The sequence below is a fragment of the Physeter macrocephalus genome, chromosome 11, assembly GCF_002837175.3.
Source record: "Physeter macrocephalus isolate SW-GA chromosome 11, ASM283717v5, whole genome shotgun sequence".
In the NCBI taxonomy this organism is placed as follows: Eukaryota; Metazoa; Chordata; class Mammalia; order Artiodactyla; family Physeteridae; genus Physeter; species Physeter macrocephalus.
The window spans coordinates 144,079,208-144,095,165 of record NC_041224.1 but is presented as its reverse complement, the minus strand read 5'-3'; positions in this window follow the sequence as shown (position 1 = coordinate 144,095,165).

Here is a 15,958-nt window from a genome sequence, read left to right as displayed (position 1 = left end):
ATTTAGAGTTTATTTTTGTGTGTGGTGTTAGGGAGTGTTCTAATTTCATTCTTTTACATGTAGCTGTCCAGTTTTCCCAGCATCACTTATTGAGGAGACTGTCTTTTCTCTATCCTTGCCTCCTTTGTCATAGACTAGTTGACCTTAGGTGTGTGGGTTTATCTCTGGGCTTTCTATCCTGTTCCATTTATCTATATTTCTGTTTTTGTGCCAGTACCATATTTTCTTGATTACTGTAGCTTTGTAGTATAGTCTGAAGCCCAGGTGCCTGATTCCTCCAGCTCCATTTTTTCCCTCAACACTGCTTTGGCTACTCGGCATCTTTTGTGCCTCCATAAAAATTTTAAGATTTTTTTGTTCTAGTTCCGTAAAAAATGCCATTGGTAATTTGATAGGGATTGCATTGAATCTGTAGATTGCTTTGGGTAGTATACTCATTTTCACAATATTGATTCTTTCTATCCAAGAACATGCTATATCTCTCCATCTGTTTGTTTTGTCTTTAATTTCTTTCATCAGTGTCTTATAGTTATCTGCATACAGGTCTTTTGTCTCCCTAGGTAAGTTTATCCCTAGGTATTTTATTCTTTTTGTTCCAGTGGTAAATGGGAGTGTTTCCTTAATTACTCTTTCAGATTTTTCATCATTAGTGTATAGGAATGCAAGAGATTTCTGTATCATGCAACTTTACCAAATTCATTGATTAGCTCTAGTAGTTTTCTGGTGGCAGCTTTAGGATTCTCTATATATAGTATCATGTCATCTGCAAACAGTGACAGTTTTACCTCTTCTTTTCCAATTTGTATTCTTTTTATTTCTTTTTCTTCTCTGATTGCCTCGGCTAGGACTTCCAAAACTATCTTGAATAATAGTGGTGAGAGTGGACATCCTTGTCTTGTTCCTGATCTTACAGGAAATGCTTTCAGTTTTTCACCATTGAGAATGATATTTGCTGTGGGTTTGTCATATATGGCCTTTATTATGTTGAGGTAGGTTCCCTCTGTGCCCACTTTCTGGAGAGTTTTTATCATAAATGGGTGTTGAATTTTGTCAAAAGCTTTTTCTGCATCTATTGAGATGATCATATGGTTTTTCTTCTTCAATTTGTTAATATGGTGTATCACATTGATTGATTTGGGTTTATTGAAGAATCCTTGCATCCCTGGGATAAATCCCACTTGAATGTGGTGTATGATCCTTTTCATGTGTTGTTGGTTTCTGTTTGCTAGTATTTTGTTGAGGATTTTTGCATCTATATTCATCTGTGATATTTTCTGTAATTTTCTTTTTTTGTAGTATCTTTGTCTGGTTTTGGTATCAGGGTGATGGTGGCCTCATAGAATGAGATTAGCAGTGTTTCTTTCTCTGCAATTTTTTGGAAGAGTTTGAGAAGAATAGGTGTTAGTTCTTCTCTAAATGTTTGATAGAATTCACCTGTGAAGCCATCTGGCCCTGGACTTCTGTTTGTTGGAAGATTTTTAATCACAGTTTCAATTTGATTACTTGTGATCAGTCTGTTCACATTTTCTATTTCTTCTTGGTTTAATCTTGAAAGGTTATACCTTTCTAAGAATTTGTTCATTTCTTCCAGGTTGTCCATTTTATTGGCATAGAATTGCTTGTAGTAGTCTCTTAGGATGCTTTGTATTTCTGTGGTGTTTGTTTTAACTTCTTTTACATTTCTAATTTTATTGATTTGAGTCCACTCTCTCTTTTTCTTGATGAATCTGGCTAATGGTTTATGAATTTTGTTGATCTTCTCAAAGAACCAGCTTTTAGTTTTATTGATCTTTGCTATTGTTTTCTTTGTTTCTATTTCATTTATTTCTGCTCTGATCTTTATGATTTCCTTCCTGCTGCTAACTTTGGGTTTTGTTTGCTCTTCTTTCTCTAGTTCTTTTAGGTGTAAGTTTAGATTGTTTATTTGAGATTTTTCTTGTTTCTTGAGGTAGGCTTGTATAGCTATAAACTTCCCTCTTAGAACTGCTTTTGCCACATCCCATAGGTTTTGGATCGTCGTGTTTTCATTGTCATGTGTCTCAGGTATTTTTTGATTTCCTCTTTGATTTCTTCAGTGATCTCTTGGTTATTTAGTAACGTATTGTTTAGCCTCCATGTGTTTGTGTTTTTTACATTTTTTCCTGTAATTGATTTGTAATCTCATAGTGTTGTGGTCAGAAAAGATGCTTGATATGATTTCAATTTTCTTAAATTTACTGAGGCTTGATTTGTGACCCAAGATGTGAGCTATCCTGGAGAATATTCTGTGAACACTTGAGTAAAAAGTGTAAACTGCTGTTTTTTGATGGAATGTCCTATAAATATCAATTAAATCTATCTGGTCTATTGTTTCATTTAAAGCTTATGTTTCCTGGGCTTCCCTGGTGGCACAGTGGTTTAGAGTCTGCCTGCCGATGCAGGGGACGCGGGTTCGTGCCCCGGTCCGGGAGGATCACACAGGCCGTGGAGCAGCTGGGCCCATGAGCCATGGCCACTGGGCCTGCACGTCCCGAGCCTGTGCTCTGCAATGGGAGAGGCCACAGCAGTGAGAGGCCCGCACACCACACACACACACACACACACACACACACACACACACACACACACAAAGCTTGTGTTTCCTCATTAATTTTCTGTTCAGATGATCTGTCCGTTGGTGTAAATGAGGTATTTAAGTCCCACACTATTATTGTGTTAATGTCGATTTCCTCTTTTATAGCTGTTAGCAGTTGCCTTATGTATTGAGGTGCTCCTGTGTTGGGTGCATATATATTTATAATTGTTATATCTTCTTCTTGGATTGATCCCTTGATCATTATGTAGTGTCCTTCCTTGTCTCTTGTAACATTCTTTATTTTAAAATCTATTTTATCTGATATGAATATTGCTACTCCAGCTTTCTTTTGATTTCCATTTGAATGGAATATCTTTTTCCATCCTCTCATTTTCAGTCTGTATGTGTCACTAGGTCTGAAGTGGGTCTCTTGTAGACAGCATATATATTGGTCTTGCTTTTGTGTCCATTCAGCGAGCCTGTGTCTTTTGATTGGAGCATTTAATCCATTCACGTCTAAGGTAATTATCGATATGTATGTTCCTGTTGCCATTTTCTTAATTGTTTTGGGTTTGTTGTTTTCTTCGCTTGTGTTTCCTGCTTAGAGAAGTTCCTCTAGCATTTTTGTAGAGCTGGTTTGGTGGTGATGAATTCTCTTAGCTTTTGCTTATTTGTAAAGCTTTTGATTTTTCCATTGAATCTGAATGAGATCCTTGCCTGGTAGAGTAATCTTGGTTGTAGGTTCTTCCTTTTCATCACTTTAAGTATATCATGCCACTCTCTTCTGGCTTGTAGAGTTTCTGCTGAGAAATCAGCTGTTAACCTTATGGGAGTTCCCTTGTATGTTATTTGTCGTTTTTCCCTTTCTGCTTTCAATAATTTTTCTTTGTCTTTAATTTTTGCCAGTTTGATTACTATGTGTCTTGGCTTGTTTCTCCTTGAGTTTATCCTGTATGGGACTCTCTGTGCTTCCTGGACTTAGGTGGCTATTTGCTTTTCCATGTTAGGGAAGTTTTTGACTATAATCTCTTCAAATATTTTCCTGGGTCATTTCTCTCTCTCTTCTCCTTCTGGGACCCCTATAATGCAAATGATGTTGCATTTAATGTTGTTCCAGAGGTCTCTTAGGCTGTCTTCATTTCTTTTCATTCTTTTTTCTTTATTCTGTTCTACAGCAGTGAATTCCACCATTCTGTTTTCTAGGTCACTTATCCGTTCTTCTGCCTCAATTATTCTGCTATTGATTCCTTCTAGTGTAGTTTTCATTTCAGTTATTGTATTGTTCATCTCTGTTTGTTCTTTAATTTTTCTACGTCTTTGTTAAACATTTCTTGCATTTTCTCGATCTTTGCCTCCATTGTTTTTCCGAGGTCCTGGATCATCTTCACTATCATATTTCTGAATTCTTTTTCTGGAAGGTTGCCTATCTCCACTTCATTTAGTTGTTTTTCTGGGGTTTTATCCTGTTCCTTCATCTAGTACATAGCCCTCTGCCTTTTCATCTTGTCTATCTTTCTGTGAATGTGGTTTTTGTTCCACAGGCTGCAGGATTGTAGTTCTTCTTGCTTCTGCTGTCTGCCTCTGGTCCAACTCATTAACTTTTAAATCGTATTTTGTGAATTCAAGAAGTGTTAGGACCCCAAAGTTAAATTTAATCAATAAAATTGTTTATCTACATGTTTGTGGCAAAAGAAAGAAGAATTAAGAAACTGGAAAAACACAACTTAATATGGGCTAATGGATCTCTGTAACTACAGATGAGAAAAGTAATAATTGGTTAAATAATATCTGTAAAATTATTTTACCCTGGTGTAAGTAGTGTAGGAAAAACTGATAGCTCTTTGAATTCAGGAACTTCAGTTAATTATTGAACAGGGTCATAGATGTATATATCACTCAACTCTACTAAATATAATGGTTATGAAAATGGGATACCTTATTTACATGTATAGAGTATATAAGGTGTCTCTTTGTTAAGTACCTCATATATCTTACACACAAATATTTCATGTATGGAATTTTATATATATATATGTAATCACAGGTAGGTCACTTAATAATTACCCATATTTGAGTTTTAGGATTTATGTATATTTTATACACCTATTCACATACAGTTTGTTTTTCAAGCCTAACAGCTTGTCACCCCTTCTGGTTCTCCAGCTCTTTCTAGCTGTAAGAGTCACTTGACCTCAGTGTATAGCACTGATGAGACCAGCCCTGAAGTCTGGCTAGAGTGACAGACTATCAAGAAAATTCTTTGTAGGTCAACATCGAGCCATTCTGATTTGCCTCTAATCTGGGTCTAAGCTTGAGTCCTCATGAATAACTGGATCTTCATCTTGCTCCTTGTATCTAAATTTCGAGATCAGACATGGACTTAGATCAAACTTCACTGAGAAGCATTCTTTGACTCAACCAAAAAGCCCAGACCCCCAGGCAGAAAAGGTCATTCCTGAATTTGTCTTCCTGAATGTTCTTCCTGCTCCTTCAATCCCTGAGATCTAGTTAACTATGGGTTTGCTTTTTTCACTTTGTTCTGTTCTTTGAATTACATGGCATCCAAATTTACTTTACATAAAGTAGGTGTTCAGAAAATGTTTGATCACCTAGTTTCTGAAATTCTAAACCTTCTACATTTGATTTGCCCTCTGAACTTGGCATCTTCTCGTTCTTTTCTGGCTTATCACTTGTACCAGTCTTAACTCTTCCTCTGTGTTGTGAGGGTTTGTCTCCCTGGAAAATCTTACTGAGAATCTTTGGTACCCAACTATTGGGAACTTATTTCCTGACCCTAAATTTTACCCTGACCACCTGCTTCTCAACTCGACCCTATTCTAATCAATCTGTTTCCTTCTGGTCCTATCATTCTAATCTATCTCTTTGCTTTGAATCCTTTACCCTGTCACCAACACTCCTCTAAAGTTGATGTTTAATGTGCTTTGGTTGGGGAGAAGGAGCCTTTATCAAGTTATGCTACACAGAGAAAATAGTACAAAGCTTGAATTTGGTGCCATAGAAACTTGTGTAGCTTTAGTACTTTTATTTTTTTTCCCAATTTAATTAACAATGAAGTTTGTGAGGTTTTAATTGGACAATGTATAGCAATGCACCTATATACAGGGTCTGGCATACCTTCTCTGTCATTCAGGATTTGGTCAGAGCAGCAAAACCATCAGAAATGAGATAGAATAAGGGATTAATTAGAGGGGCTTGACATTGTGCAAGTGTGGGAATTGGTTAAACAATTTATGTATGGCTGTTGGTTTTGCATCTGATGCTGGACCTGAAGTGAGCAGGGAGTTGGAAAGGAGAGATGGGTGTGAAGTGAACAAGAGCAAGGACAAGTTGTAATACAGGAGGATAAGCGGGAACTAAATGATAAGCTGAAAATTGAGTTAATCTGTCACCACCGCTAATCCTATAATTTAGATGAGGCAGGCGATTTGTAGGAGAGGCTGACACTCTCTTTCAGAATCCTAAAAATGCACCTGGCTCAGGTGTTGGAGAAACCCAAGGAGGAGATAAGACAGAAGCCAACATGGCGAACCCCATATCCACAACAACATAGTTAGCTGAACTAGCATCTGACCTGCCAAGCAAAGCAAGACTCCTGATTCACTTCTAAAGTCCACTCCTTCCACGAATTTCCCTTGCCGTGAGCCCTCACCCAGAATTGTAAAGAGAAGAGAATTCTAGGAAACACATTTCAAACTTAGCTAAGCTGGCATAGTACAGAGACTCCAAATCCCTTTCTTTCTTCCCATTGTGCTTCAAGTCTATATCTCAAAAGGTGTGGTAAAAAATTATATGTAAACTCTTTAGGTCTTGTTTAAATGACCTCATTGAATTGGCAATCTCTGATTCAATCAGCAAGGTGAGTTTATTCCATTTGCCAGAAAATTGGCCATCTGCTCAACCCTATTTTTGTCTTTGTTCTTTAAGCTGGATCAAGTTATTTCACTTCTCTTTGACACAGTTATTGTGTGTCTAGGATTTAACACTACTTTTTAGGCTATGACTATAGCAATTTTATACTTCTTTCAAGCATGATGGGAGGATAATTGGTTTATGACATATGAAACCCTTTTAAGCTCTTCAGTGAGCAGGGGGTGGGGGAATCACAGTACCAAACTTCATAAAACTGTTCATTTAATTGTTTTTACTCATCCAGGCCCACTGCCGATAATCCTGATATGAACACCGTGCATTGTTCTTTCAAGGGCCCGGTTATTTTAGATTTAGAAAGGTCTCCAAAGCTTTTTAAACCTGTTTGAGCTCTGAAGGTCTGCAAGAGCAATGCATTTTCCACCACATTAAATAATACATTTAAGTGTAAGTGGTTTTCAAAGTGAGGAACTAAAGAAAAGGGCACCAGATGAAGCTGCTCTTGCTGTGTCTCCAAGGTGACTGTTTGTCATGTAGCAATGGCCCTGGCCCCCTGACAAAGCTGGTAACTGTGGCCTTGGTGGAGAGTGACAGTGTAATCACTATAGCCCCCTTCAAAGCTGTCGCTCATAGACTAGATCTGCCTAAATTCCTCAAAACATTGAGTTCAGTGGTAGAGAAGGAAATAGCCCACTGCCTGTATCAACATTGAAATTTAAAATCAAATATAATATATTCATTTTCAAAAAAAAAGAATCTCTTAACTCAGATTTGCAACATATGCAGGTGCTTGCAGGGAGGAGAACCTGGGAAACACATTCTTGACCAACCTCTAAACAACAGGAGGATAGGATTTTAAAATCCTACTTTAGCTGTTAATATTTAAGGATCTCAGTATCCTTTTTCCTGAAAAAAAGTAGCATTTCTTAGAATATTTGCAATGTCTAAGTGAAGAATTTATCTGTCATCCCTTTGAATGTTGAATGTGTTTAAACACCACATGGAAATGATTGGTAATTTTATTTCTAGTTTCTAAATTAATAGTTTCTAGATCTTCTGGAAACAGGTCTCTAATGTGTCATCTTATCATTTATCAAAGATAGACTACTATATTAGCAATTAATTATGGCCAAACACAAACCCAGTTAAGACCTCTAGTAATAGTCCAGAAGGAAATAAAAGGACCTGAAGTGTGGCAGTGGGACCAGGAAGGAGGAGGTGGAAACGAGATTTCTTGACTTTGGTGGTCGGGGAATATACAAAAAAGCCAATTTGGAGGTTTCTAGCTTGGGCCATTGGGTAGATGGTAACGCAGTGATCTGAGAAAGAAAATGGAGGAAGAGAAGCAAGCAGGAGATGAAAAGATCAGTTTGTAGCCAATATCTGGAACTAACTGCCGCATCACTGGGTTCATCTGTGGAAGTTCTGAGTGGCTTTCCCATTAGTATCCATCCTCCTGAGCACCAACAAAAACAGTCTAACCTCTCACCATCTGCTTTTAGTGAGGGGAATCACAGCTGCTTTCCATGTCCCCACAGTTGGAAAGCCCCATGATGCTGTCAGCATTTCAGAGTGGTTGGTTGGCACTGGTTCAGTTTGTGGGTGGATTTTATTGTTGTTAATGATAGTGCTGTTGGCTGTTTTCAGGGCTAGTGATTTGTCTGCTACTTGGCATAGGATGCAAAATTGCTGAAATCAGGGCACCTGGGGGAGAATCTTAAAATCGTGCCCTTTTAAAATGTTAACTAATGAACTTCAGTTTGATATTTTACCAGAGCCCATGGGATTATGGGCGATAAAAACTAAAAACGTAAGGTTGATGTGCTGGAAGCAATGATAAAATTTGCTTTTTATGCACTTTTAGAAAATGCATAAATGTTCCAGGTCAGGTGGCACAGTAGCTGTCATAATGTGTTGTCATCTTGTCACTCTTACACTTTATCCTCTGCATAGGATTGTGTTTGTTCAGACTGTCAATTGCATTAAGCTGCTCCTTATTAGAATAAAATATACTCAGTTCCATAAATACTGAACTAAATTCACTTGGGTATTTTAATACTGGTTTTTATGCCCAATCTTAATAAGCTCAGATGCACAGCTGCATTAAGTGACAATTCAGATGTTCTTTACCTTCTTATATAATGAGTAGAGAACGGGGTTTCATGAATACTGACTTTCATGAATATTGTGTGGGTGTGTTATACATTTAAATTTTTTTCCTGTCTACACAGGAAAAGTATAACTTTTAATAGAGTGGCCCTGTCCTTGCATTCTTACTTCTGTATTATTCAGAATACCTGCCTACCTATAGAATGCATTCAGAATGTTGGTTATAGTTGTTACTGTCTATTTGGAGGAAAATGGAGCAAGAAGGAAAATCAGGCTTTCTAAAACATGTTTGGGAAAATTAAATGGATGTATGTCTTTTAAGATATCTGAACACGTCATCTTTTGCAACCTTAAACCAACTCCCAGTTCTTGCCAAGATTATCTTACTATAAATAATAATTTGATTTACTTATCTTTAAAGTTTGGTACTATGAGCATCCCTTTGCCTCACCCCTGGACAGTCTGCATCAATTAATTCTTCCTTCAAGTGCTCTCTCTTATCCTTCCGTTCCTTTCACGTAGGTCTTCATCACATCACCTCTGAAATTCCTGAAAGGCTTTTTAGCAGGACTTCCTGCTACTAGCCTAGTCACTTTTCATTGTCGTATGCCAGTTTAATCTTCTTTAAAATAAATTTCTTCATCTTATTTCTCTTTCAAAAGCTGTCTGTGAGTTCCTTTTTCTTACTATGCAGATATGAAATTGAATCTTTTAGCACTCAAGGATTTTTCACAATCAGAATTATCTCCCTAATTCAATATCTGTAACATTCATCCATTACTCATAAACTGGCATTTTTATTGTTCAATGTCATATCCCTCTTTCTTTTCCCCATGATTTTCCCTTGTTGAAAGTGCCTCCCAACTCCTCTGCCTTTCCGAACTGTACCCACCCTTCCACATTCTGCCTCCAGTCCCACCCGCCTTTGACACTCCCCTGGAACCTTCTCTGACTTAATAATCTCTACCATGCAGTTTAGTATTTAATTAAATGCTATTTTAACATATAGAACTCTGAGGTATGAACTTTCACTGTTTAAAAACTTTAAATTGTGGGGCTTCCCTGGTGACGCAGTGGTTCAGAATCAGCCTGCCAATGCAGAGGACACGGGGTCGAGCCCTGGTCTGGGAAGGTCCCACATGCCGCAGAGCAACTAGGCCCGTGAGCCACAACTACTGAGCCTGCACGTCTGGAGCTTGTGCTCCGCAACGAGAGGCCACGCTAGTGAGAGGCCCGTGCACCATGATGAAGAGTGGCCCCCGCTCGCCGCAACTAGAGAAAGCCCTTGCACAGAAACGAAGACCCAACACAGCCAAAAATAAATAAATAAATAAATTTTTAAAAAAACTTTAAATTGTGGAAAAATATTTCAACACGTGCAAAAGTAGACAATTTAGTAAAATAAGCATCTAAATATCCAATTGCCTGGCTCCGAAAAGGACCAACTCCTAGCTAGTCTTGTTTGACCTATGCGCCACCTCTTTTCCCTGCCTTAATATTTCAGAGTAAACCTCAGAATTCATTGCATTTTATTTTTAAATATTAATAATATGAAACAAACTTTTTGGCAGCACTGCTTACCTGTTTTTAATTGCCCTGGGTGCCTGAATCTATCCTTCAATAATCAGGAGGTACCTACCCAATCCAAATAGCTATCTCTATCTTCATATTCATAACCATATCTATAACCTATCTATATCTGTATCTATATTCACATGCATATGAATATATTTATATTCATATCTATATATCTATATCTATATATATAAATAGGTATATCTGAATCTGTAACTCTATCTCTATCTCTATATCATGTCTGTCTGTCTATATCAATCTATATACCAGAAGGGATTCACAACCAAAAGATTTGAACAAGCTGAAGCTGTGTTATGGAATGAAGAGACTTCACATTCTGCTATTCATTTAGCACAAGCATAAATAACTATTATAAATGATATCTTTTCCACAATAAGTTTCTCATACTTGTTTTCTTCCTTATTAAAGAAGCACCTTCTCTTCTTATATAATTATACAGATGCTCTCTGAGAGTTCCATGCTGCATTTGACCCACATTAATCTATCCTGAGATGCTCAGTAATTTTATCAGGGCCTTTGCCAGGTATTCTTAACTGATACATGAACAAATATTCCCAGTTCACTTTTACACCTTCATCAACCACAATACTAAGGAAGCTTCAGGTCCCTGTAAGATGCTCTGCAAATGCCTGCCACTTATTACTATTGCTCTGGGAAGGAGTGCTCTCCTTGTATCTCACTGGAACCAAGGTTGATCTGAATTCTTTGAAGTCTTTGACCAGTTTCTTTGTTCCACCTTTTTGCTTTTTGTAACTTTTCTAGTTGATAGGTAAGAGATACTCCTCTAGGTCAGATGAATAACTTACCAATTACACTCAGCTGACAGTAGTTCTCCCATTTATTGGAAGGTAGAAATACAGATGTCAGGACACCACCATGACTGTTTCAGTGCAGGGTATTCTTGTTAACTCACTTATGTGTAGACTTCCCTTAGGGGAAAATTTTGAATGGTATCCCCAACTCCTCTGGCAGCAACCATGTTTTATACTTCAATCCAAAGAACACTTCTGAGTACTTACCATGTGCCAGATATTTTATTAGATGTTGGGTTTTTTGGGGTTAAAAAAAAATCACTGTCCCTTCTACTGAGGGCCTTACAGACAAAGAAAATAATTTGTTTAATAGGGTATTGATCATACCATTTTTTTTCAATATCTCTCCATCCTACCATTCTGTGTTACAACTGTCCCCAGTTTCCTCTAACTTCTCTGATCATTCATATTTTGTTCCCACTGCAGGCTCCTCTTTTTCCATCAATTCCTCAAATGTTGGTGTGCTCCCATACTCTGTATTTTGTCTTCCTCTCTCTCTGTTGTCCATATTCTCCCAGCGTGATCTCATATGCTCTATCCCGGTGATTAATAGTGGTACTCCTAACTAAAATATCTCCTTTGCATTCCAAACCCATATATTTCCAATTTGCTGGACATCTTTTCTTTTTCCACCAAATCTTTTACTTTTCTGCCACTGGCACTCCATACCTCCACCAAACTCTGGCTGTTAGCCCAGCATGCTCCTCCATTCACTCCCTATGTGCAGCCCTGACAATTCTTTTTTTCTTTAATTTCTCAAATTCATTTCTTCTCCCATTTTCCATTAACACTTCAATTTTACTAGTTGCAGCTCTCTTTTCTCTTCCCTGGGATATTACCAAAACTATCAGATATTCTTGTCTCCTGTTGTCTTCTCTAATTCATTCTTCACACCACAACAGCCTTCATAAACTATTCCATAAAACATAAAGCACAAAAGTAAAGTACAATATTTCCCTGATTAAAAACTTTTAATGATTCTCAGTTGCCTATGTGATAAACTCATATTCCCTATTTAAGACAGGCTCTCCAAATTCTGACTCTGTCTACTTCTCCATTCTTATTTCATGGTTCCACCTCTCCCTACTTTAACATCCCATCTCCACCAACATACATACATTCACCCAAATCACATACATGACTTCCCTATCTTTTCTCACACCTGGGAATCCATTCTGGTACTTTCCCAAAAGAACACATCTTCATTTTCTAAGACTTTGTTCATTTATTTATTTTTTAACCTGAAGTGTTTCTTTCTGCTTATGTAGATTTGATTTCTCACATATTGTACATCCACTGTGCTGTATACATAATTTCATAAAGCACCAAAGCTGCACTATTGCATTGTCTGTTTGCACATATGTCTTCTACTATAATAGGTTAATTGAAGACAAGAACAAGGTTAAATTCACCTCTGAACTCCTGATACCTAACAGAGCACCTAGTTTATAGAAAACACTAAATGAATGTTTATTGACAGATGGGATGGAAGAATGATGCAAAACTTCCTATTTATTTAATGTTATTCAATTCCATATTTGTATGTTTATAAACTTTATTCTCTGAAAAATCTCTACCAGTCTACTCTCCTTGAAGTGACTAATACTGTGATATGATAGTTAACTTTGCTCCTTCAGATGTTAAAAGGAGCATGTTAAAAGTTAGCCATTTTGAGTCTAAAGGTTTTGAAGGAAACATAATTCAAACTTCATGCTGGGTCTTACCACTGAGGGTAGTGGACACGTGGATTTTTTGACTGCCCGGCATCTGCCTCCCCTTCCTATGTTTCCACTATATGTCTTGGTAGGAGGCAGCGCCTGAATCCTACCACAATTCCAGAAAGCCCAGTTAATTCAGATTCAAGCTTCTCTCATGAATGAGATCTAGGCTTGGCTAACGAGATCAAGATCCTCCTGGCATTTTAAATTTGTGGGAGTCACACAAAATTCAGAGACAGCGGGACGCATTCATTTGTGCAGAAGCCACATCCATTTCCCACGTTGGGTAGCGGCAGCCATGTCTGTTTCATCTCCAGTGGCAGAGGAAGAAATATCTTCACATAATATTTTCTGTGGTCCTGGCACCTGCCTGATATTTCCTTGCTCCTGCTTGTTTTCATTTCATTTGCTAGACTTCTGAGGAGTTTCCTAAATTAATCCAATCTTTTTGATAAAATCCTTCAGCTTCAATTGACCAGAGTCAATTTTTGTTTCTTTCTGCTAACAAAATTTACTAATAACTATTGGTGAATTTTATTTATGTAAAACTGTTTAAGTGGAAGGCTATGTGCTAGTATGCTTCTAATTTAAAATGGATGTATTTAATTCACTAAATACACTGAGCGCAGTTATTCCAAGTAATGAATACAGAAGCAAAATATTCTTCTAACACAACACCAGAGAGCAGACTCTGTGGGTAAATGACAAGTAATTTATGGACAATAACCACTGCTTTGCCTTCAGATATTTGTCTCTTTTGTATGCCTTTCCCCAGGTGCCATCTGAAAGGGGAATAGTAGGCAGCTAATGAAGGTGTTCTCTGTGGTATTATAAGCAGTCTCAAGAATAAGGAATAGGGCGATTGTCTGCAATCATAAGCAGATGTTGCAAAGCTCTATAAGCCTTAATGGCTGTTGTTCAATAAAGCTTTTTAGGAGGAAAAAAAATCAATAACACTAAAACAAATTATCTATGGGAAACATTTACTCACCATTTTTCATGAGAAAATTACTGTATGGAGACAAAATTGTGCTCTTTGGATACAGTTTGAAAGTTGAAAAGCTAAAGGGATTGTGTTTATACTTGCATGTTTGGCTTTTGTGAGTTTTATGAATTATCATTGGGACATCTATAGAGCCTTTACTAGTGAAAACTATGCATGATGTTAGACTTTAAGCAACCTAAACAATGTGAAAGGAAAACTACATCCTGTTCAGCTGAAATCATGTAGTACTAAATGGAGATGTGGGCCTCAAGATTTGAATATGTCAAAACTATAGATTCTTTCCTCTCTCTTAAATTGGACCTCTGGTGGCTACAAGAAAAGCGAGCAATCTGTGTGTGAAGCCATCTAGATATTTTCCTCCTATTCATACAACAGATTCATGAACAGGCCAGGCTGTAAATTAACTAGGAGATGCTGGCATCTTAGCCATATTTTGAAAGTGAAACCTTATAGTCTCTACCAGTGTTTCCCAAAGGATGGCCCTGTGACCACATACAACAAAGTCACTTGGGATGCTTATTAAAAGTGTAGATTCCTTATCCCCACCTTACAAACTCTAATTAGCAAGTAGTCTTTATATGTGTCCATGATGCTACACTCTCTAGCATTAATCATTGATAATGTCTCTCTCTTCTTAAATAACCTCCCTAGGACCAGAGTTAATTCTAATCAAAATGTGAATAAGTACAGATTTATATGCAGAACCTTATTTCCTGCCCAGTCCCCTCCCTTCCCAACTCATTTGGCAGGCATATCTTAGCCACTTCCCTACCCTTTTCCACATAATCCATTATCTGGTGCTTCTCCTAATGACATATGTTTCTGTGACCCCAGGCACTCAGAATTTGGAGTACATTCCTCAAACTCTATCCTTCCATTAAAACAACTCTCTTAAATTTTCTCCCCATAGCCAAGTCATCCAAAGCAATAAGGAACTATGGACAATCTACTCTGTAACTAATTGAGAGGGCTGAAGAAAATACCTAAATTATCTTTCCATCTTGAATGATACTCGAGTATTTAACAGGCCCTCCCCTGTGCAAAGCACCTCATCAGCTGTCTCTTCCAAGGGAGTCAATAATCACATAAGATTTTGCAGCTAGTGTTCTTTTAATAAATATTTGTTAAAAGAATGATGGAAATTACAATCCAGGTTGAAGAGAATGGTAACTTGGTGGTAGGCCTATGAGAGAAATAAAGCCTCTAGTACAGGAATAGGAAGTGAAGAAGGCTTGCCAGTGACAGGTAAATGATTTAATAGAAGTGAAGTCAGAATGTACTGTGCTGAATGCTCCAAAAAAGTCATTAGCCAAGGAAAGCAGAGAGATATCTACTGCCTGTGTGAAGGGGTGGGTGGTGGGGAGTAGAGTGTGTGGTATGTGAGTGGTGCAGCAGAGCAAGAGAATTTTAAAATACATCTTAAAGGAACTTAGGTAAGATTTCACTTGGTATACCAAAAGGGATGTGAGATGGAGGAAACAGCACTGAATTTGGACATGTAGAGGTCTAAACTGGAGGTGAGAAGTTGGCATTGGAATCATTGAGGAAGAGGAATCTAAAGTGAATTGACTATAGCTGTACATGGGTGTGTGGGAGGGGAAGCTGGCTCTGCTTTCAAGTTCAGCTGACAATAAATACGTTGGTAGTTTGAGTGTGATAATAAGCCTGTTATTTTCTCTGAAAGTCCTGCCCACGTAGAGTTTGGTCCTCTTATACCTCCCATGCATTAGTGAAAACACAACTCCTGTTATCCATTATTTGCTGAAAGTACCCATGTGGTGATTGTCTTAATACTGGAATTGCCCAAGTAAGATTTTCGGGAAATGGAGAAAGGATGTTTGAAAAATGCAGTCTGCTGTTCCTTTGAAATGGGAAGCCTAACATTCTTGGTGATACTAGAAACCAAAGATCCTTAATTTGATTTCTTTCCACCACAGATAAAAACATCATGATTGTTTTGCTGCTTTAGTGAGGAGAAAGAGTTACCCATAGGCAAAAAAACTGTAGGGGGAAAAGGCAGGAGAAACATTAGAGGTATTTTACAAATAAAGAAACAAAGAATCAAACCACATTTGGCAGGACCAGTCATTATCCAGGAGGCATTTACTGTTAAAGTGGCAGAGTCTGTTAATCCAATAATAATATTTAGGAAGAAAGTGTAATACCTTTTTAACATAAATAGATCTTCCTACCAGTATAACTTTTTTTGAATTTCTGAATTTTATTTTATTTATTTTTTTATACAGCAGGTTCTTATTAGTCATCCATTTTATAC